The sequence below is a fragment of the Triticum aestivum genome, chromosome 3A (genome assembly GCF_018294505.1).
Source record: "Triticum aestivum cultivar Chinese Spring chromosome 3A, IWGSC CS RefSeq v2.1, whole genome shotgun sequence".
NCBI lineage: Eukaryota > Viridiplantae > Streptophyta > Magnoliopsida > Poales > Poaceae > Triticum > Triticum aestivum.
The window spans coordinates 737,746,779-737,765,579 of NC_057800.1; positions in this window are offsets into that span (position 1 = coordinate 737,746,779).

Sequence of the window (18,801 nt, forward strand, 5' to 3'; positions counted from 1 at the left end):
GAAACAAAATAAAATAAATAATGCAACAAAGAAAAAAAGTGTTTTCAAATTTGAAAACTAATTGCACTAATAGAAAGTTCATAATTTTTCTAAAACTAAAAGCAAAATAGAATTAAAAAATAAAGAAAAAAACAAAAGAAAATGAATAATGCAGAAAACAAAACAAAAAAACTGGAAAAAAACTATTTTTCTAGTAAAGTTAATCACAAACTTGTGATTCACATAAATTTCAAAGAATTCAAATTTTAACTATTCAAATTTGAAAACTAATGGCACTAACAGAAAGTTTATAATTTTTCTAAAACTAAAAGCAAAAAGAATAAAAAAATAGAGCAAGAATCAAAAGAAAATAAATAATTAAAAAAACAAATACTGGAAAAAAATGCCACCTATTGGGCCACACGGCCTGCATATGACTAAAAACCCATCTGTACATGGGCCAGGATGCAGGCTCGCAGGCCCAATAGGCCCAACAAGGCAGTGACAAGGGTAGGCAAGTACTGCCTGCATATTAGAGAGGAGCTCAGCACCTGAGCCGCAATGCAAATTATAAATAGGTGCTGAGCTCTCTCAGCTAGCGAGGTGGGACTAAACTTCCCACCGCCCCGCGCTAGGCCTTTGGTCTCGTTGGTGCCTCCAACCGAGACTAAAGGGGGCCATTGGTCCCGGTTTGTGGCTCCAACCGAGACCAATGCCCCCATTTAGTCCCGGTTGGTGCCACCAACCGGGACCAAGGGCCGCCGCTTCCCACCCTTTGGGCTGCTGAAAAGAGGCCTTTGGTCCCGGTTGATGGCACCAATCGGGACTAAAGGGGGGCATTGGTCCCGGTTTGTGCCACGAACCGGGACCAAGGCCTTTCCTATATAACCAAACACTTGGGAAATTTCCCCCCACCCGCCATTCTTCTCCAACGCCGCCAGGCAGCTGCGCTGCTCCTCGACGCTGGCCCCTGCCCCGACGTCGCCGTCGCTTCCCCTAGCCGCCCGAGGTCGCCGTCGACGCCCGCTCGCCGTCAGCCGTGCCCTCGCCCGACGCTGTCGCCGCTCGCCGCCCTGCACCAACGCGCGTCGCGCGCCCCGGCCTGCCCGTCGTTGTCGCCCTGCCCCGCCCGTCGCCGTCGCCCCGGCCCGCCCATCGCCGTCGCACCACCCCGCCCGTCGCCGTCGCCCTGCCCCTCCGTTGGTCCGGCCGGCGCCCCTCCCTTGTTTTTTTCATATATTATATGCTTGTGTATATTGCTTCTTTGTGTATATTATGTATATATGTCAGTGTATATATTGTGTATATTGCTTCTTTTCAGATTTTTTTTCATATATATGTTTGTATTTTGTATTTTGCTTTTTTATAAAAATGTATATATGTTTGTATGTTCTCTGTGTATATATGTTCATATATGCAAAAGTTAGATTTAAATATTTAGAAAAGGATTATCTATATATGTTCTCTGATTTTGTACATTTTAGGTTAGTTTCATTTCTAGAAAAGTTTTATATATTTAGGAGAGGAAAAAGGAAAATAAGAAGAGGAAAAAGGAGAAGAAGAGGAGAGGAAGAAAAGGAAGAGGAGAAGAAGAGGAGAGGAAGAAAAGGAAGAGGAGAAGAAGAAAGGAATAGAGGAGAAGAAAAAAATAGAAATTTTTTCTATTTTTTCTTCTTCTCCTCTATTCCTTTCTTCTTCTCCTCTTTTTTCTTCTTCTCCTCTATTCCTTTCTTCTTCTCCTCTTTTTTCTTCTTCTTTTTTTTCTTCGATCTTCTCCTCTGTTCCTTTCTTCTTCTCCTCTTTTTCTTCTTCTTCATATTCTTATGTTTTATCGGGTCTGTCGTCGATATACCCCTCCGAATAACTTCAACACGAGGGGGGGGTCGATATACCCCCTCCCGATAACTTCAACACGAGGAGGGAGGGGTCGATATACCCCCTCCCGATAACTTCAACACGAGGGGGGTCGATATATATACCACCTCCCGATAACTTCAACACGGGGGGGGGGTCTATATACCCTAAATAGCAAGTATCGTCGGTGTGAGATACATGTGGCCGTTGGTGCCGGACACTACATCCACGCCCCACAAGTGACGCGGGCTTCGAAGCCCGTGTCACTTGTGGGGCGTGGATGTAGTGTCCGGCACCGACGGCCACATGTATCTCACACCCACGATACTTTCTATTTAGGGTTTCCTCTACCGCTCGGCGACCCTCGACGACCCTCGTTCCCGATAAAAAAATAGGAAGAAGAAGAAAAAAAAGAGGAGAAGAAAGAATAGAGGAGAAGAAGAAAAAAAGAGGAGAAGAAAGAATAGAGGAGTTTACTCCTCTATTCTTTCTTCTCCTCTTTTTTTTCTTCTTCCTCTTCTTTTTTTATCCTTGAAGCATTGTCGAGGCCACCCCAAACCCTAGAGAAGCAGCATCGAGGCCACTAATTAATATTAGTTCTACGTTTGCCACTAATATATCTAGCTGTCATGTTTGAATAATAATTGCCATGTTGTAAATATCTGTAGAAACTATGGACACCGCCCGAGACGAAGTACAAGAAGAGTTGTTGGGGGACATAATCGCACGAGGAAGTGATGCTGTCTGCTCGTTGTTTCTCAACGACACCGATGGTCTGGAAGCAGCTGGCTATGATTATGATGGCTCCGGTGACCTAATGCCGTTGCAAGAAGGAGACCGTGAGGACGGCTCCGGTGACCCAATGCCGGTGCAAGGAGACCGTGATGACGTCTCCGGTGACCGAACCGAGTCTGGCCTGGTATATATATTAGTTAAGCTTGTGCTGACTAGCTAATTGATGCATTCATTCTTTTGGTATGTGCACATATTAATTAAGTCTTTGTTCTTTTTTCTAGCCCTCCGGATCGAGCACAACTTTGGTTAAGAGACGAGGCCCGAAGAGAAAGTTGAGCTCGGATGAAAGGTTTGAGATCATAGCAATCGCGCCCGACGGCCAACCGATTGAACCCATTCGGACAAAGAACGCATTTGTTGCTCAGTGCGGGGTTCTGGTTAGGGACAAGATCCCGATCAGCATCCAACAATGGTTAATGCTGGCTACAGAAGACCCTGAGGTGTCTTATGTCAATGATATGCAGAAAAATGATCTTTGGACTGAGCTGAAGTCAAATTTCACCCTACCGCCAGAGGATGATCCGGAGAAGCCAGTTAAAGAGCAATTAATCAAGTCTTTTGATCTTAAGAGTATGGCAGAACTATTCAGGTGGTGGAAGAAAGAGTTGAATAAGTTTGTCGAAAATAAAGAGACACCAGAATTCAAGGGCAAATATGAGAAGATCAGAGATCACTGGCCCGCATTTGTGGCCCACAAGACATCGAAAAAGAGTAAGAAGATGTCGGCGACAGACAAGGAAAATGCTGCGAAGAGGAAGCATCACCATCGCACGGGGTCAGGTGGCTACCTCGCAGCCCGGCCTAAGTGGGCCAAGACTGAGAATGATCTGGTTGATAAAGGGATCGAACCAGAGACAATTAACTGGCCAGACCGTTGACGGACTTGGTTCTTCGGGGCTCGCGGAACCTTGGACCCTGTATCAGGGAAGTGCATTTGGACGGACGAGCAAATGGAAATACCAGTCAAGAGGCTTAAGCATTGTCGGTGTCAAAACCGGTGGATCTCGGGTAGGGGGTCCCGAACTGTGCGTCTCGGCTGGATGGTAACAGGAGGCAAGGGACACGAAGTTTTACCTAGGTTCGGGCCCTCTCAATGGAGGTAAAACCCTACGTCCTGCTTGATTAATATTGATGATATGGGTAGTACAAGAGTAGATCTACCATGAGATCGAGGAGGATAAACCCTAGAAGCTAGCCTATGGTATGATTGTTGATGTGTATGTTGTCCTACGGACTAAAACCCTCCGGTTTATATAGACATCGGGTAGGGTTAGGGTTACATAGAGTCGGTTAGAATGGTAGGAGATCTGCATATCCGTATCGCCAAGCTTGCCTTCCACGCCAAGGAAAGTCCCTCCCGGACACGGGACGGAGTCTTCAATCTTGTATCTTCATAGTCCAGGAGTCCGGCTGAAGGTATAGTCCGGCCATCCGGACACCCCCTAATCCAGGACTCCCTCAGTAGCCCCTGAACCAGGCTTCAATGACGACGAGTCCGGCGGGCATATTGTCTTCGGCATTGCAAGGCGGGTTCCTCCTCCAAGTACTTCATAGAAGATTTTGAACACAAAGATAGTGTCCGGCTCTGCAAAATAAGTTTCCACATATTGCCATAGGGAGAATAATATTTACACAAATCTAATCTGCTGACGTATTCCGTAGTGTGACATCACACCATGGCCAAGCTTTTATTTGAACCATTTTACTGTCCCATCTCAGCGCGTTATGCGAGGCAGTTTCCTTGGCACGTCTTGTTAAAGCAGAGATCATGTCCCCTTATTCCAGGATTCTCATCAATACGGGCATGGGTAACCCAACCGCGCCATCGATTACGGCGCTTGGAGATAAGCGAGTTTTATCAGGCTGGTGGGGACATGTAGCTACGTCCACCCATATAAGGGGATAAAGATCCACCTTTTCACCTACGCCTTCTTCCTCCTTCGCCTATCCATTCTGGCGCACTTGAGCTCCAGCACCCAAGTCCGCACTCCTCACCTCAACCTTCTCCAGCCATGTCCGGAGCGGGAGGCAAGTGGATGGTCTCCTCCGTCACGGAGGGACATATCAAAAAGCTGAGGAAGGCCGTATACGTGTCTAACGACATCGCGTACCGGCTCCCCGAAAAGGGGCAGCTCATCCCCACCCCTAGGCCCCATGAGAGGGTGGTGTTCCTCCCCCATTTCCTCCGCGGACTGGGCTTCCCTCTCCACCCATTTGTCCGGGGGCTCATGTACTACTACGGCCTCGATTTCCATCATATGGCCCCGAACTTCGTCCTCAACATCTCGGCATTTATCGTTGTGTGCGAGGCCTTCCTCCGCATCCGCCCCCATTTCGGCATATGGCTCAAGACTTTCAACGTCAAGCCGAAGGTGGTGCGCGGCAGCCAGGCAGAGTGCGGAGGCGCCATGGTGGGCAAGATGGCCAACGACCTTTGGCTCGAGGGCTCCTTTGTGGAGACCCTGAAGGGGTGGCAATCGGGGTGGTTTTACATCACCGAGTCGCGCGACGCCGAATGGGTCGCACCCCCCGAGTTCTGGTCCGGACCCCCAACGCGGCTCATGTCCTGGAAAGAGACGGGCTTGTCGTGGGGTAAAAAAGGAGAGCTGGCCGGACTCCAAACATGCATCGAAACCCTGGTGGACAAGAAGCTCAAACTTGTCAACATAGTCCAGGTTATGCTCATCCGCTTGATCCTCCCGTGCCAACAACGGGCTTTCAACCTGTGGGAGTTCGACGCGGCGCGGCATCAAACTTTGAGCAGGCTCTTCGACACGATGTACGAAGATGCCTAGAAGGTGCTTTTCAAGGGCGCCATGGCTCCCGCATCCGCTACTGAGGATCGCGGATTCAGTGCGCAGCATCACGCTCTTGCGGTAAGCTGATTTTTCCTTTTACAGGGTATCAGTGTTTCATAGTTTGACTCTATGCGGGATCTAAGCTCCCTTTCCTTTGACAGGATTGGCAGGTGACGTCCGGAAAGATCAACTGTCCGGCTCCTTTGCCCGAAGGCCCAGCGTACGCTCAATTGGCGAAGCTGCTGGTTCCGACACCCTATGTGGTGCCGGAGAAGAAGGTCAAGAAGAAGGCCACGGGGACTCGAAAGAGTGCCCGCCGCCTGGAGGTGTCGGATTCATCATCCGACGAATCCAAGACGCACTCCTCCCGTGAAGATGAGGAGGAGGAAGAAGAGATCCCTCCCCCTCTAGCAGGGGAAGGGAATAAAAGGAAGGCCGCCCCAACTGGGGAGGCCGAAGGGTCCAAGAAGGGGAAAACCCTTCCTCCGGACTATTCCACCGACGCCGACGACGGTGGAGAGGAGCGGGCGCCCAGGGCCAAGCCCCTGGCCAAATCGTAAGTATCCGGATACCTGAGTAATTCATAGTATTTGTTTATTGCACAACTTTCCCTCACGTCGAATATGTTTATGCAGCCCACCCAAAGACCGGCTCGACGCGTCGTCGAGCGGCTCACTGGACTCGTCGGATGTGAACTCGCTTCCGACGGCCTCCTCCCCCCGCCCTACGGACGAGACCGAAGTGTTGTCCCAACAGGTTCGAAGCCGGGAGGAGGTGGTCCTGGAGGTGCCGCAAGGCGACCTCCCGGACTCCAGGAGTAAAGGGGATGAAACCTCCCAGGGCTCCAAGTCCGGCCCTAGGCCGGACACCGCTCCGGAACCTTCAAAGGTTCTAGAGTCCGGCGGGCGACCTCCTTCCAAGAGGAGCAAGCCCGCCGTGCCGGTGACCTCCGTCCAACCGGAGGCGCCGAACAATATGTTGGAGGCGCTCCAAGGCGCCTCCATCGACGAGGGGCACCGCACTATTATGAGAGCGGTGATCCAGAAGGTTCAATCCGCCAAGAGCGGACTGACTGAAGCTTGTACTAGCCTTTTAACAGGCTTTGAGGTAAGTAAAGAATGTGTAAATAATATTACCGCATAGACAGTAGCCCCTGATGCTCTGTTTGGCGTTCGGGAAGAAAAGCCGAATAGAGGATCAAATAATATTTGCAGGAGTCTAACAAAAAGGAGTCAGTATGCGTATGCATGCTTCTCTGCTTGCGTCCACCGCACTGACTGCGGAAGTGACGTGCTAAAGCAGAACCTCGAGCGGTCTGAGCAAGAGCTCGGGCATGCCAAGAAGCAGCTCGAGGACAATGAAGGTAAGAAATACCTTGTTTAAATATATATATATATATAAGAGGTGCAATTGCAAAGAATGATAGGACTATCATGGCTATTGTAGGGGCCACGTCTGAGGTGGCGACCCTTAAGCAGGCGCTGGACGAGGCCGAGAAGAGGGCAGCCTCGAAGCACACCGAGCGGGAGAAGTATGAGGCCAAGGTTGGCAAGGTGCGGCAAGAGCTCCAGGCTCTCGTGGAAAAACATGAGAGTTTGGAGCTTGACTCAAAGACGCGAGCGTCTGAGCTCGCGGTGGCTATTGAAAATGCCAAGTCTGCCAAGGCTGAATCCCAGAAGACCCTCCAGGAGTTGGATGAGGTGAAGAAGATAGCGACGGGTAAGGCATTCTTTATGCGAAGCAAACACATAAACGTGAGTTACTTGTTACTTACCCAAATCCGGAGCTCTCCAGGAGCATTCGCAGATCTTCCCTGGAGTGTGTCCGATGCCGCCGCATTCTATCGAGCCGAGGAGGGCAGCTCGACGGAGAAGGTGTTCTGGTCTCAGTACGCTGAGGCCGGACACCCCATGCCCCTGAGCGACCAGCTGAAGCAACTGGTCGAGCTCCACAAGGCGGCCGAACACGCCATGAAGGGCCTCATAGTTCGGCTATGGCCTGGAGAGGCTCAGCCTGGGAGCTATTTCGGGTTGGTGCGGTGGCTGGTGGAGGCCTGTCCAAGGCTCGAAGTCATCAAGCGCTCCGTCTGCATTGAAGGTGCCCGTAGGGCCCTTGCCCGTGCTAAGGTGCACTGGGGCAAGCTGGATGCTAAGAAGCTTGTGAAGGATGGGCCACCGCCGGGGAAAGAGCGTTGCAAGCCCGAGAATTACTATAAGGATGTTCTGAAGGGTGCCCGCCTTGTGGCGGATGAATGTTCTATGGATGTAATTTTTGAGTAAAACTCGCTCGTTTTGTCCTGTGCGCTGAAAAATGGTTCATATGCGCTAAGCAATGCTGTTTGAATTTAAAATATTACCTTCTGTGCGGCTGTTTATCAATTCTGAGAGATGGCAAGTCGTCGGCTTCTGCCCCCGTGCCGCTAGTGCTGGGGTGTTCGGGGATAAACCTGAGCGCTCTTTTTCCCATGTTTGGGTCCTTCGAGGGAGGCACTCAGCCCAACGAACAAGGCAATCGTACTATAGTGCGTGAACTCTCTCACTTAGCCATAGAATTCTATAATTTTAAATTTCGGCGAAGCCCCTGGTATTCGGAAGACCGAGTTCGGGGCGCTATCCACGCCTTGGCCGGACAGAGCCGGCTCCTCTCCCTAAGCGGCATAAGTCGTTAGGGACTCGAAAAACCTCTCGAACAGCGACCAGCTCTCGCTTCATCATGACAGTCAGTTTTAGCTTTCTCCACTGAGGTGCTCAACCTAGCTCAACCGGGGCACAATCGCAGTGGTTCTCCTAGTGATACCTTAGCCGATATAGCGGAACGTAAGGCACCGAAACATAGGAGCCGGGCAAAACCCAACTATTGACCCAGGACATGATTCGGAGCCGATGCATATAATGTTATAAGTTCGGGGTGCCGCACTTGTTAAAGTGTTCGGACTTCTCACACCATATTGAGGGGTACTAAAGCCCCTGGCGTATTTTAGCCGTACCAACGTGTACGGGTGCAACATGTCATTAAGGAACATATATATATATATATATATATATATATATAAAAGAGTAATGCAAAAATAGACAAAAGCTATGCATTGTTTATTAAGGAGGGCTGTGATCAAAGCAGAACGATACAAATAATGCGATAAGCAAAAGATTGGACTATCTAACATGTCCGCTCCAGGGGCAAGCTGCGGAATAATATGCGAAACAGGTATACTGCTCGTGATAGAGACCACCTGGGAGTTCCGTAATGCGGCGTGGCTTGTCTGCTTCCCTGGTTCTCGCATCGTTTGTGCGGCAATTGAGCTGCCGAACAGGCCTTCCGAAGGATGGACTCCTGAAAGTAAGAGAAAATTAAAAATTCGGCAGCCCCTGGTACAGTTTAAGCCGTATTTTTGGGCGTGCCGTGATGGTGCCCCTCCCCCTATACCCATGGTATCTTTGGAGCATAGTTATGTACGCGAAGTACTGGCGTCGCCTTTTTGCGGGGTTGGGGTTGGAGCTGCATCGCTACGCCTTCTCGGATCGTGCCAGGCGGTCTTGTTGTAGGTTACTCCGGGCGCGCTTGACTGTGTCTGGTCGTTTAGTGGCCGGACTGGAGAACTGCCTAGAGAGGCTGCTTTGTACTTCCGCTGCAAGGGCCGCCGTGTGCTCCTCCGTTCGGAGGGAGCGTTCGGTGTTTCCATTGACCGTAATTACTCCTCGAGGGCCTGACATCTTGAGCTTAAGGTATGCGTAATGCGGTACCGCATTGAACTTAGCGATTGCAGTTCGCCCGAGCAGTGCGTGATAACCACTGCGAAACGGGACTATGTCGAAGATTAACTCCTCGCTTAGGAAATTATCCGGAGATCCGAAGGCCACTTCAAGTGTGACTGAGCCTGTACAGTTGGCCTCTACACCTGGTATTACGCCTTTAAAGGTCGTTTTGGTGGGCTTAATCCTCGAGGGATCTATGCCCATTTTCCGCACTGTATCCTGGTAAAGCAGGTTCAGGCTACTGCCGCCGTCCATAAGGACTCTAGTGAGATGAAATCCGTCAATAATTGGGTCTAGAACCAATGCGGCGAATCCGCCATGATGGATGCTAGTGGGGTGGTCCCTTCGATCGAAGGTGATCGGGCAGGAGGACCATGGGTTGAACTTTGGGGCGACTGGCTCTACCACGTATACGTCCCTTAACGCGTGCTTCCGGTCCCTTTTGGGGACGTGGGTTGCGTATATCATGTTCATCGTCCGCACTTGCGGGGGAAAACCCTTCTGTCCACTGTTGTTTGGCGGCCAGGGCTCCTCGTCGTCATCGCTATGCAGCCCCTTGTCTTCGTTTTCGGCGTTTAACTTGCCTGCCTGCTTGAACACCCAACAATCCCTGTTGGTGTGATTGGCTGGCTTTTCGGGGGTGCCATGTATCTGGCACGAGCGGTCGAGTATCCGATCCAAACTGGACGGGCCCCTAGGATTCCTTTTGAATGATTTTTTCCGCTGACCGGATTTAGAGCCTCTGAATCCGGCATTAACTGCCGTATCCTCAGCATTGTCGCCGTTAATGCGGCGCTTCTGCTTGTTGCGACGCGACCTGCCACTACTGTCCCTAGTGTCCAAATTACTAGGGTTCTTGGTCATATTGTTGCTACGAGCAAGCCAGCTGTCTTCCCCCGCGCGAAAGCGGGTCATGAGTGTTGTGAGTGCTGCCATAGATTTCGGCTTTTCCTGTCCAAGGTGCCGGGCCATCCACTCGTCATGGATATTGTGCTTGAAGGCTGCTAGGGCCTCAGCGTCCGGACAGTCGACTATTTTATTTTTCTTTGTTAGGAACCGTGTCCAGAATTGCCTGGCCGATTCCTCTAGCTGCTGAATTACGTGACTTAGGTCATCGGCGTCTGGGGGTCGCACGTAAGTGCCCTAGAAATTGTCGAGGAATGCGGCTTCCAGGTCCTCCCAACAGCTGATTGATCCTGTTGGCAAGCTGTTAAGCCAATGCCGAGCTGGTCCTTTAAGCTTGAGTGGGAGGTATTTGATGGCGTGGAAATCATCGCCGCGGGCCATGTGGATATGAAGGAGATAATCCTCGATCCATACCGCAGGGTCTATTGTGCCATCATATGATTCAATGTTTACGGGTTTGAAACCCTCGGGGATTTGATGATCCATTATTTCATCTGTAAAGCAGAGTGGGTGTGCGGCGCCTCTGTACTGGGCTATATCATGACATAGCTCCAGTGAGCCTTGTCTACTGTGTTCGGCCCTGCCGAATTTGTGGCCAGTGTGACGGTTGCCGTCTCGAGCCGTGGGGCGCCCACGCGATCCGTAGATCGATCTTGTTTTCCTTGCCTTGTCCTCCAACATGTCTCGTAAGTCCGGCGCATATTCCCGTGCCTTGGTACGGGGTGCGGCTTGAGTGGAGGGCCGAGAGGCCTCTCTGTCGCGACCACGAGGTGGCTGGTCGGCCGCATCAAGTGCTTCCTCCTCTAATTGGGGTAGCAACCTGCGCTTTGGGTAGCTCTTGGAGGGGCGTTCGAGCTTATGCTCTTCGGCCGCAAGGACTTCAGTCCATCTGTGGACTAGCAAATCTTTATCAGCTCTGAGCTGTTGCTGTTTTTTCTTGAGGTTTCTTGCCGTGGCCATAAGCCTGCGTTGGAAACACTTTTGCTCGACGGGATCCTCTGGCACGACGAATTCGTCGTCGTCGAGGCTTGCCTCGTCTTCGGAGGGAGGCATATAATTATCGTCCTCGACCTCTTTGTCTGCCGCTCTCTCATGAGGGCTGGTTTCTCCATCCTCCTATGCTAAATCTTGCTGGAGGGGGTTTTCTTCGGCGCTTCCGAAGTATTATTATCTCCCGTGCTGGAATCACCGTATTTGTTTTGGCGGGATTTTGAGCGGCGCCGCTGACGCCGGCGCTTAGGCTGTTTCTTGGAGGGGTCATCGTCCACTGTTCCATCGCCATCTCCCTCTTTTGGGGTGTCCACCATGAATATGTCATACGACGAGGTGGCTTTCCAGGGCCTAGTAGGCGCTGGTTCTTCATCATCTCCTTCATCGGCGTCCATACCATCGATGTCTTCGGAGTCGAAGTCGAGCATGTCGGTTAAGTCGTCGACAGTGGCTACGAAGTGGGTGGTGGGTGGGTTTTGAATTTCTTCATCGTCCGTACCCCAACCTTGCTGTCCGTAGTCCGGCCAGGGCTCTCCTGATAAAGAGAGAGACTTCAGTGACTTCAGGATATCACCGAAAGGCGAGTGCTGAAAGATGTCCGCGACAGTGAACTCCATGATCGGCGCCCAATTGGATTCGATCAATAGGGGCGCGGAGGGTTCCCTGTCCAGAGAGGAGTCCGGCTCCCTGGAGTAACAAGTCTCGCAGAGTACGGGGCTGGTGTTCGGCTCAATCGCATTTAGGGTCGCAGCCCCCGAGGTGGCGTCCAACCGCCCATCCTCGATCGGCGCAGTCGGCTCCGAATTAGGGGTCGGAGCTGACGCGGGTGCGGCCTCCAGGGCACTGTTCAGTGGCAGAGTTAAATCATGCTTGTCATGACAGAGCGGCGCGCTCGGTAGTGGCTCGAATCCATCGAAGATCAAGTCTCCGCGGATGTCAGCCGTGTAGTTTAAACTTCCAAATCTGAGCTAACGGCCGGGGGCGTAGCTTTCGATCTGCTCCAGACGGCCATGCGAATTGGCCCGCAGTGCAAAGCCGCCGAAGACAAAGATCAGTCCGGGGAGGAAGGTCTCACCCTGGACTGCATCGCTATTAATGATCGTAGGAGCCATCGAGCCTGACGGCGACGACACAGAAGAACTCTCAATGAAAGCACCAAAGTCGGTGTCAAAACCGGCGGATCTCGGGTAGGGGGTCCCGAACTATGCGTCTAGGCTGTATGGTAACAGGAGGCAAGGGACACGAAGTTTTACCAAGGTTTGGGCCCTGAGGTAAAACCCTACGTCCTGCTTGATTAATATTGATTATATGGGTAGTACAAGAGTAGATCTACCACGAGATCGAGGAGGCTAAACCCTAGAAGCTAGCCTATGGTATGATTGTTGATGTGTATGTTGTCCTACGGGCTAAAACCCTCCGGTTTATATAGACACCGGGTAGGGTTAGGGTTACATAGAGTCGGTTACAATGGTAGGAGATATGCATATCCGTATCGCCAAGCTTTCCTTCCACGCCAAGGAAAGTCCCTGCCGGACACGGGACGGAGTCTTCAATCTTGTATCTTCATAGTCCAGGAGTCTGGCTGAAGGTATAGTCCGGCCATCCGGACACCCCCTAATCCAGGACTCCCTCAAGCACTATATCGAAGCAGCACAACAAGGGTCGTTCGTTCCAGACAGAGAGAACGACGAGCTCACAATGGGCCTCGGGAATCCTGAGCACCCTGGATGGACACGAGGCACGCCAGGCTCCATTCCATGGACGACTGGGTTTCCGGACACACGCGGTTACAAATGCGATGAGCGGAGGAAGAAAGTGGAGCAGACCCAACTGCAGGCACTGCACGCTAGGGTACAAGCGATAGAGGAACGAGAAGCAAATCGCAGCAAACGAACTGCCGAAGCTTCCCCCGAAGCTACCCCGCCATCTCAGTGGAGAAGTAGCGTGGCTTCCACCGAGCTGCTTCGGCCGGAGCATGTCTTGACGGCTCCTGTCAGCTATCCCGTGGATGCTATCACGGAGTCTCGGAATTGCCACCTTATGACGCAATGGATTAATATGAAGGTCAAGGCGGCTGTTGGCTCTGTTTTTCCTACTGAACCCGACGCAACTTTTTACTGCCGGCCAATTCTAGAAGGATATGCTAGAGTGATGGTCAATGAAATAACGGAGGGATTTGAGGACCTCCAGCTTGACCACCCTACCGGTGAAGGGGAGACTCGAGTGGGTTCTGCTCTGAAGACTCCATGCCTATGGCGGAAGGAGCTCATCAACCTTCCGAACTGGACACCTCTGCCTCCTCCTCCTCCTCCGGCGAGTCAGGGCACTCCGCATCCTCCACCGCCTCCTCCTCTGGTGAGTGACGATCAGGGCACTCGGCCGGCTCCTTCTCCGGCGTGTGGCGGCACTCCGCCTCCTTCTCTGCCTGCGCCGGCGCGCCCGAGCAGCCAGCCTTCTCCTTCTCCGCCTCGTCAGCAAGGGCAGAAGAGACCTGCCGCCGCTCCGGCTGCTCTGGCGCATCGTAGTCCTTCTCCCCCGCCTCGTAAGCAAGTAAAGAAGACAAGCGCTCCGTCTGCTCTGCCAGCATCTAGCAGTATAGCCAGAGGCGGGAGGACATACAGATTCGGTCCTTCTCTGAAGACTCCAGAGAAGTTACCATACGAGAGTACCCCGGAGGAGAACACCGAGATCGCGCGAGAAGAAGTGAGGAACTTCTTTGAAGGGGTGAAAGCAAAGAAACATCCACCTCCGGAGGAGAAGGTAGATCCGGTGAAAGCGAGGCGCACTCTGGCTGCCCTGACAAAACCACCCAAGTCTCCGCCGAAAGGAAATTATGAGCGCATTACTGGAAAGGAATTTGCCAAAGTGGAGCGGTCGGGAAGTACTGTCAGTGATCAAAGGCTGAAAGAACGACGACCTGGGAAACAAATTGCCCAGCTCGGCGAACAAGCGAAGCAATCGTGCCCCCCGCTCAAGGTGCCTAGCGACATCGTCGCTAATGATCCGAGGATGGTGCCCGGTTATAGCAATCTTGGAGATTACCTGCTCGACGATGTACATTATGATTTCATGGAGGTGCAGATACAAAGATTCGAGTATGGGAAGCCTCTCATCAAAGATGAAAGATCTCTATCAACGATGATGCGAAGATTGCATGATTGGTACTTGAAAATCTGCAGAGAGTCTGGGGGGAGGAGTACTTTGTATGTGAGAGTTAAAAAGGATCATGACCTATTTGGAATTGAACTGTTGCCTGTTCCATTTGAGGAGTTCTTTCAGTTTTTCAATCAATTGGCCCTCGATAAAGCAACGGTCACCTGCTACTGTCTGTAAGTAGTACTACTTCTGTCATTAAGTCTCTCTATATAGCTCAGCTCTTTCATTGCATGTATTTATAATTATCCTCACTATATTATGCAGATTGAAGATTGTCGAATTGAAGAAAAGACAAATCGGTGATATTGGGTTCATTAACACAAATCTCATAGATGCAACTCAGGTTAAATTTAATGCCACAGATACCGAGGCCAACTTGCTACGACCGTTGGTAATAAATGAAAACAAAGATATAATACTCTTTCCTTACAACTTCAAGTGAGTGTTACTGTCTTGTGCACATTCGGTTTCCCTTGTATATATTAGTCAAGGTTATATTAATGTAATTGATGAGTTATGCATGCGTTTGCAGTTTCCACTATATTCTCCTAGAGATTAAGCTTGAGCAGGGACTAGTAACCGTCTAAGACTCAAGACGAAAAGATCCCCAGGACTATGCGGACATGACTCAAATGATCGAGAAGTAAGTTAAGTCGATCATTATCCACCATATCAGCAACTTTGTTCATTTCCTGATATATCAAGTAATTGTTTTCTTTGTCTGGCAGGGTTTGGAGAAAATTCACCAAAAAAGCTCCGGGACTCCTGAAGAAGCTGCAATTTAGACACCCGAAAGTAGGTACTATAGTAGCCTGTTCCGCGCATCTCCTAGTGATTCTAGCGCTAGTTTCATCAATACCATTTGGCATTCTTGCTTATCAGTTTGATTGACCTCTATTTCTTGTAAAGTGGTTGTGGCAGGAACAAGGGAATGATTTCTATGGATACTACATTTGCGAGTCCATCCGCCACACGACCTGTGATCGGGGCTACTCTGACGAACAATATGAAGTGCGTAAATAAAAACATTCACAATTTTATTTTATTACCATCATTTGTGTTGAGTTTCATTCATTCATATATATATGTATTGACCCCCTTCTTCAAATTAGATGTTTCAGAAGCGGGATGAACTCCTAGCACCAGCTCGCATGCGAGCAATTCAAGAGGAATTGGCGGCATTCTTTCTTGACCACGTGATCGCTGAAGACGGAGAATACTATGTGGACCATGCATCCGTATGTTAGGAGATTATATTTGTAAGAGATAATTATTGTATATATGTAGCCGGTAGTGTCGGATAGATATACGAGAACTTGTTGTTCGACCAATCTCTCGGAGAAGGAGAGGTGGTCGATATCACTTCTCTCTGTATGCATATATGTTCATGATGATCTTCTGTTTCCTTCGTTTGCTTACTAGCTAGCTAGCGTGTCTAGTCCTCTCTATACGTATGTATAGTATGTAGCGTCGACCAAGCACGGACATAAGAGAGGACACTTCTCTCTATTAATTATAGCTAGCTAACACAATATATGAAACACCTAAATTAACCCTCCAAACCCCCCCTTTAAAAAAACAAAAACCCCAGCCACAGAAATGCTGACGCGTGGATGCCTATTGGTCCCGGTTGGTGCCACCAACCGGGACCAAAGGCCCTCCTGCCTGGGCTCCGCGCACAGGCCATGTGGAGGCCCATCTGTCCCGGTTCTGGATTGAACCGGCACTAAAGGGACAGGGCATTAGTACTGACCCTTTAGTCCCGGTTCAGGAACCGGGACAAAAGGCCCTTTCGAACCGGGACAAGAGGCCCGTTTTCTACTAGTGCCTACTCACTTTTCCAAATGCTACAACCGGCATCCTAAAAGGCTACATCTAGTATCTTAAAAAGCTTCAACATCAGACAAGGAAGCTAAGGGCGGCCATGGAGCAACCGCAAAAAAGCTGCAACCGAAAGATGAAAATTCTACATCTAGCACGTGAAAAAGCTTCAAACGGCACCTGAGAAAAGCGCGATTTGGGACAGAAGAGGGGATTCAACAGACATGCGTTGGAGCTGCAAATACTACTGAAAAATGCTATGACCGACAACAAAGAAAGCTACAACCAGATTTGAAAAAGATTGAACTGGATACGGGGTAGCTGGAGGTCAGCCACTGCGCAGCTGCAAATAGCTGCAAACGGCATCGAGAAAACCTACAAACCGCATCTAAAAAATCTTCAAACGAAGAACATCTAGATAACAATGGCAAACGACGACCATGATGGAGCTGCGTGGGGGTGTTGCGACGGGCGTGCGGCTAGCTATGATGGCGGCTGGTGGCGATGCTGGAACCCTCACCCGGTGGTGGTGCAACCAAGGGGCTGGGAGAGACATCGAGACGCAAAGGCATGAGGTGTGCTAGGGACGACTTTCTTTCGACCGCCCCGGCGGAGCTGCATCTGACGAGCTGCGGTGGCAAGGGTGCGGAACGGCGATGGGGAAAACCACTGGAGGGGACTGGAGGTGCGGCGACGAGGCCCCCGAGCGGAAGTTGCAGATCTAACCCGAGGAAGAAGAAGGCAGAGGACGAATGTTTTTTTTGCTCAGATCCAATGGCCAGGCGGCTCATATCCGACGGTTGGGGCTGAAGGAAATATGCCCTAAAGGCAAAAATAAAGTTGTTATTTATCATTCCTTCTATCATGATAAATGTTTATTATTCATGCTACAATTGTATTAACCCGAGTGTCCCTAGTATGCCTCTACTTGACTAGCTCGTTAATCAAAGATGGTTAAGTTTACTAACCATAGACATGTGTTGATATTTGATGAACGGGATCACATCATTAGAGAATGATGTGATGGACAAGACCCATCCGTTAGCTTAGCACAATGATCATTTAGTTTTATTGCTATTTCTTTCTTCATGACTTATACATATTCCTCTAACAATGAGATTATGTAACTCCCCAATACCGGAGGAACACTTTGTGTGCTATCAAACGTCACCACGTAACTGGGTGATTGTAAAGATGCTCTACAGATGTCTCCGATGTTGTTTGTTGAGTTGGCATAGATCGAGATTAGGATATGTCACTCCATGTATCAGAGAGGTATCTTTGGACCCTCTCGATAATGCACATCACTATAAGCCTTGCAAGCAATGTGACTAATGATTTAGTTGCGGATGATGCATTACGGAACGAGTAAAGACACTTTCGGTAACGAGATTGAACTAGGTATGAGGATACCGACGATCGAATCTTGGGCAAGTAACATACCGATGACAAAAGTAATAACGTATCTTGTTATGCGGTTTGATCAATAAAGATCTTCGTTGAATATGTAGGAGCCAACATGAGCTTCCAGGTTCCGCTATTGGTTATTGAGCAGAGATGTTTCTCGAACCCGTAGGGCCCGCACGCTTAACGTTCGATGACGATTTGTATTATGAGTTATGTGATTTGATGACCGAATTTTGTTCGGAGTCCCGGATGAGATCACGGACATGCCAAGGATTCTTGAAATGGTTGAGAGGTAAAGATTGATATATTGGACGAAGGTATTCAGACACCGGAATGGTTTCGGGACGTTTCAGATATTTAACGGGGAACCGAGGGGTTACCGAAACCCTCCGGGGAAGTTATGGGCCTTAATGGGCCATAAGGGAGAAGGAGAGGGAAGGCCACAAGGTGCCCCCCCAGGACAGTCCGAATTGGACTAGGGGGAGGGGCTCCTTCTCCTTCCCTCCTTCCCCTTGTTGAAATAGGAAAGGGAGGGGGGGCGAATCCTACTTGGACCGAGAGTCCAAGTAGGACTCCCCCCCTTGGCACGCCCCCTTGGGCCGGCCTCCTCCTCCCCCTCCTTTATATACGTGGGAGGGGGCACACCAAGTCTTCTCTTAGCCATGTGCGGTGCCCCCTCCATAGTTACACACCCTAGTCATATCGTCGTAGTGCTTAGGCAAAGCCCTATACCGGTAACTTCATCATCGCCGTCGCCTTGCCGTCGTGCTGATTGAACTCTCCCTCGTCCTCAACTGGATCATGAGCTCGAGGGACGTCATCATGATGAACGTGTGCTGAACACGGAGGTGCCGTACGTTCGGTACTTGGATCGGTTGGATCGTCAAGACGTTCGACTACATCAACCACGTTACTAAACGCTTCCGTTTTCGGTCTACGAGGGTACGTGGACACACTCTCCCGTCTTGTTGCTATGAATCTCCTAGATAGATCCTGCGTGATCGTAGGAATTTTTTTGAAATACTGCGTTCCTCGACAGTGGTATCAGAGTCAAGTTTATGCGTAGTTGTTATATGCATGAGTAGAACACAAAAAGTTGTGGCGATAATAGTCATACTGCTTACTGCCAACATCTTAATTTGATTTAGCGGTATTGTTGGATGAAGCGGCCCGGACCGACATTACATGACCGCGTTCAAGAGACTGGTTCTACCGATGTGCTTCACACATAGGTGGCTGGCGGGTGTGTGTTTCTCCAACTTTAGTTGAATTGATTTTGACTACGACCGGTCCTTGTTGAAGGTTAAAATAGCACACTTGACGAAAAATCGTTGAGGTTTTGA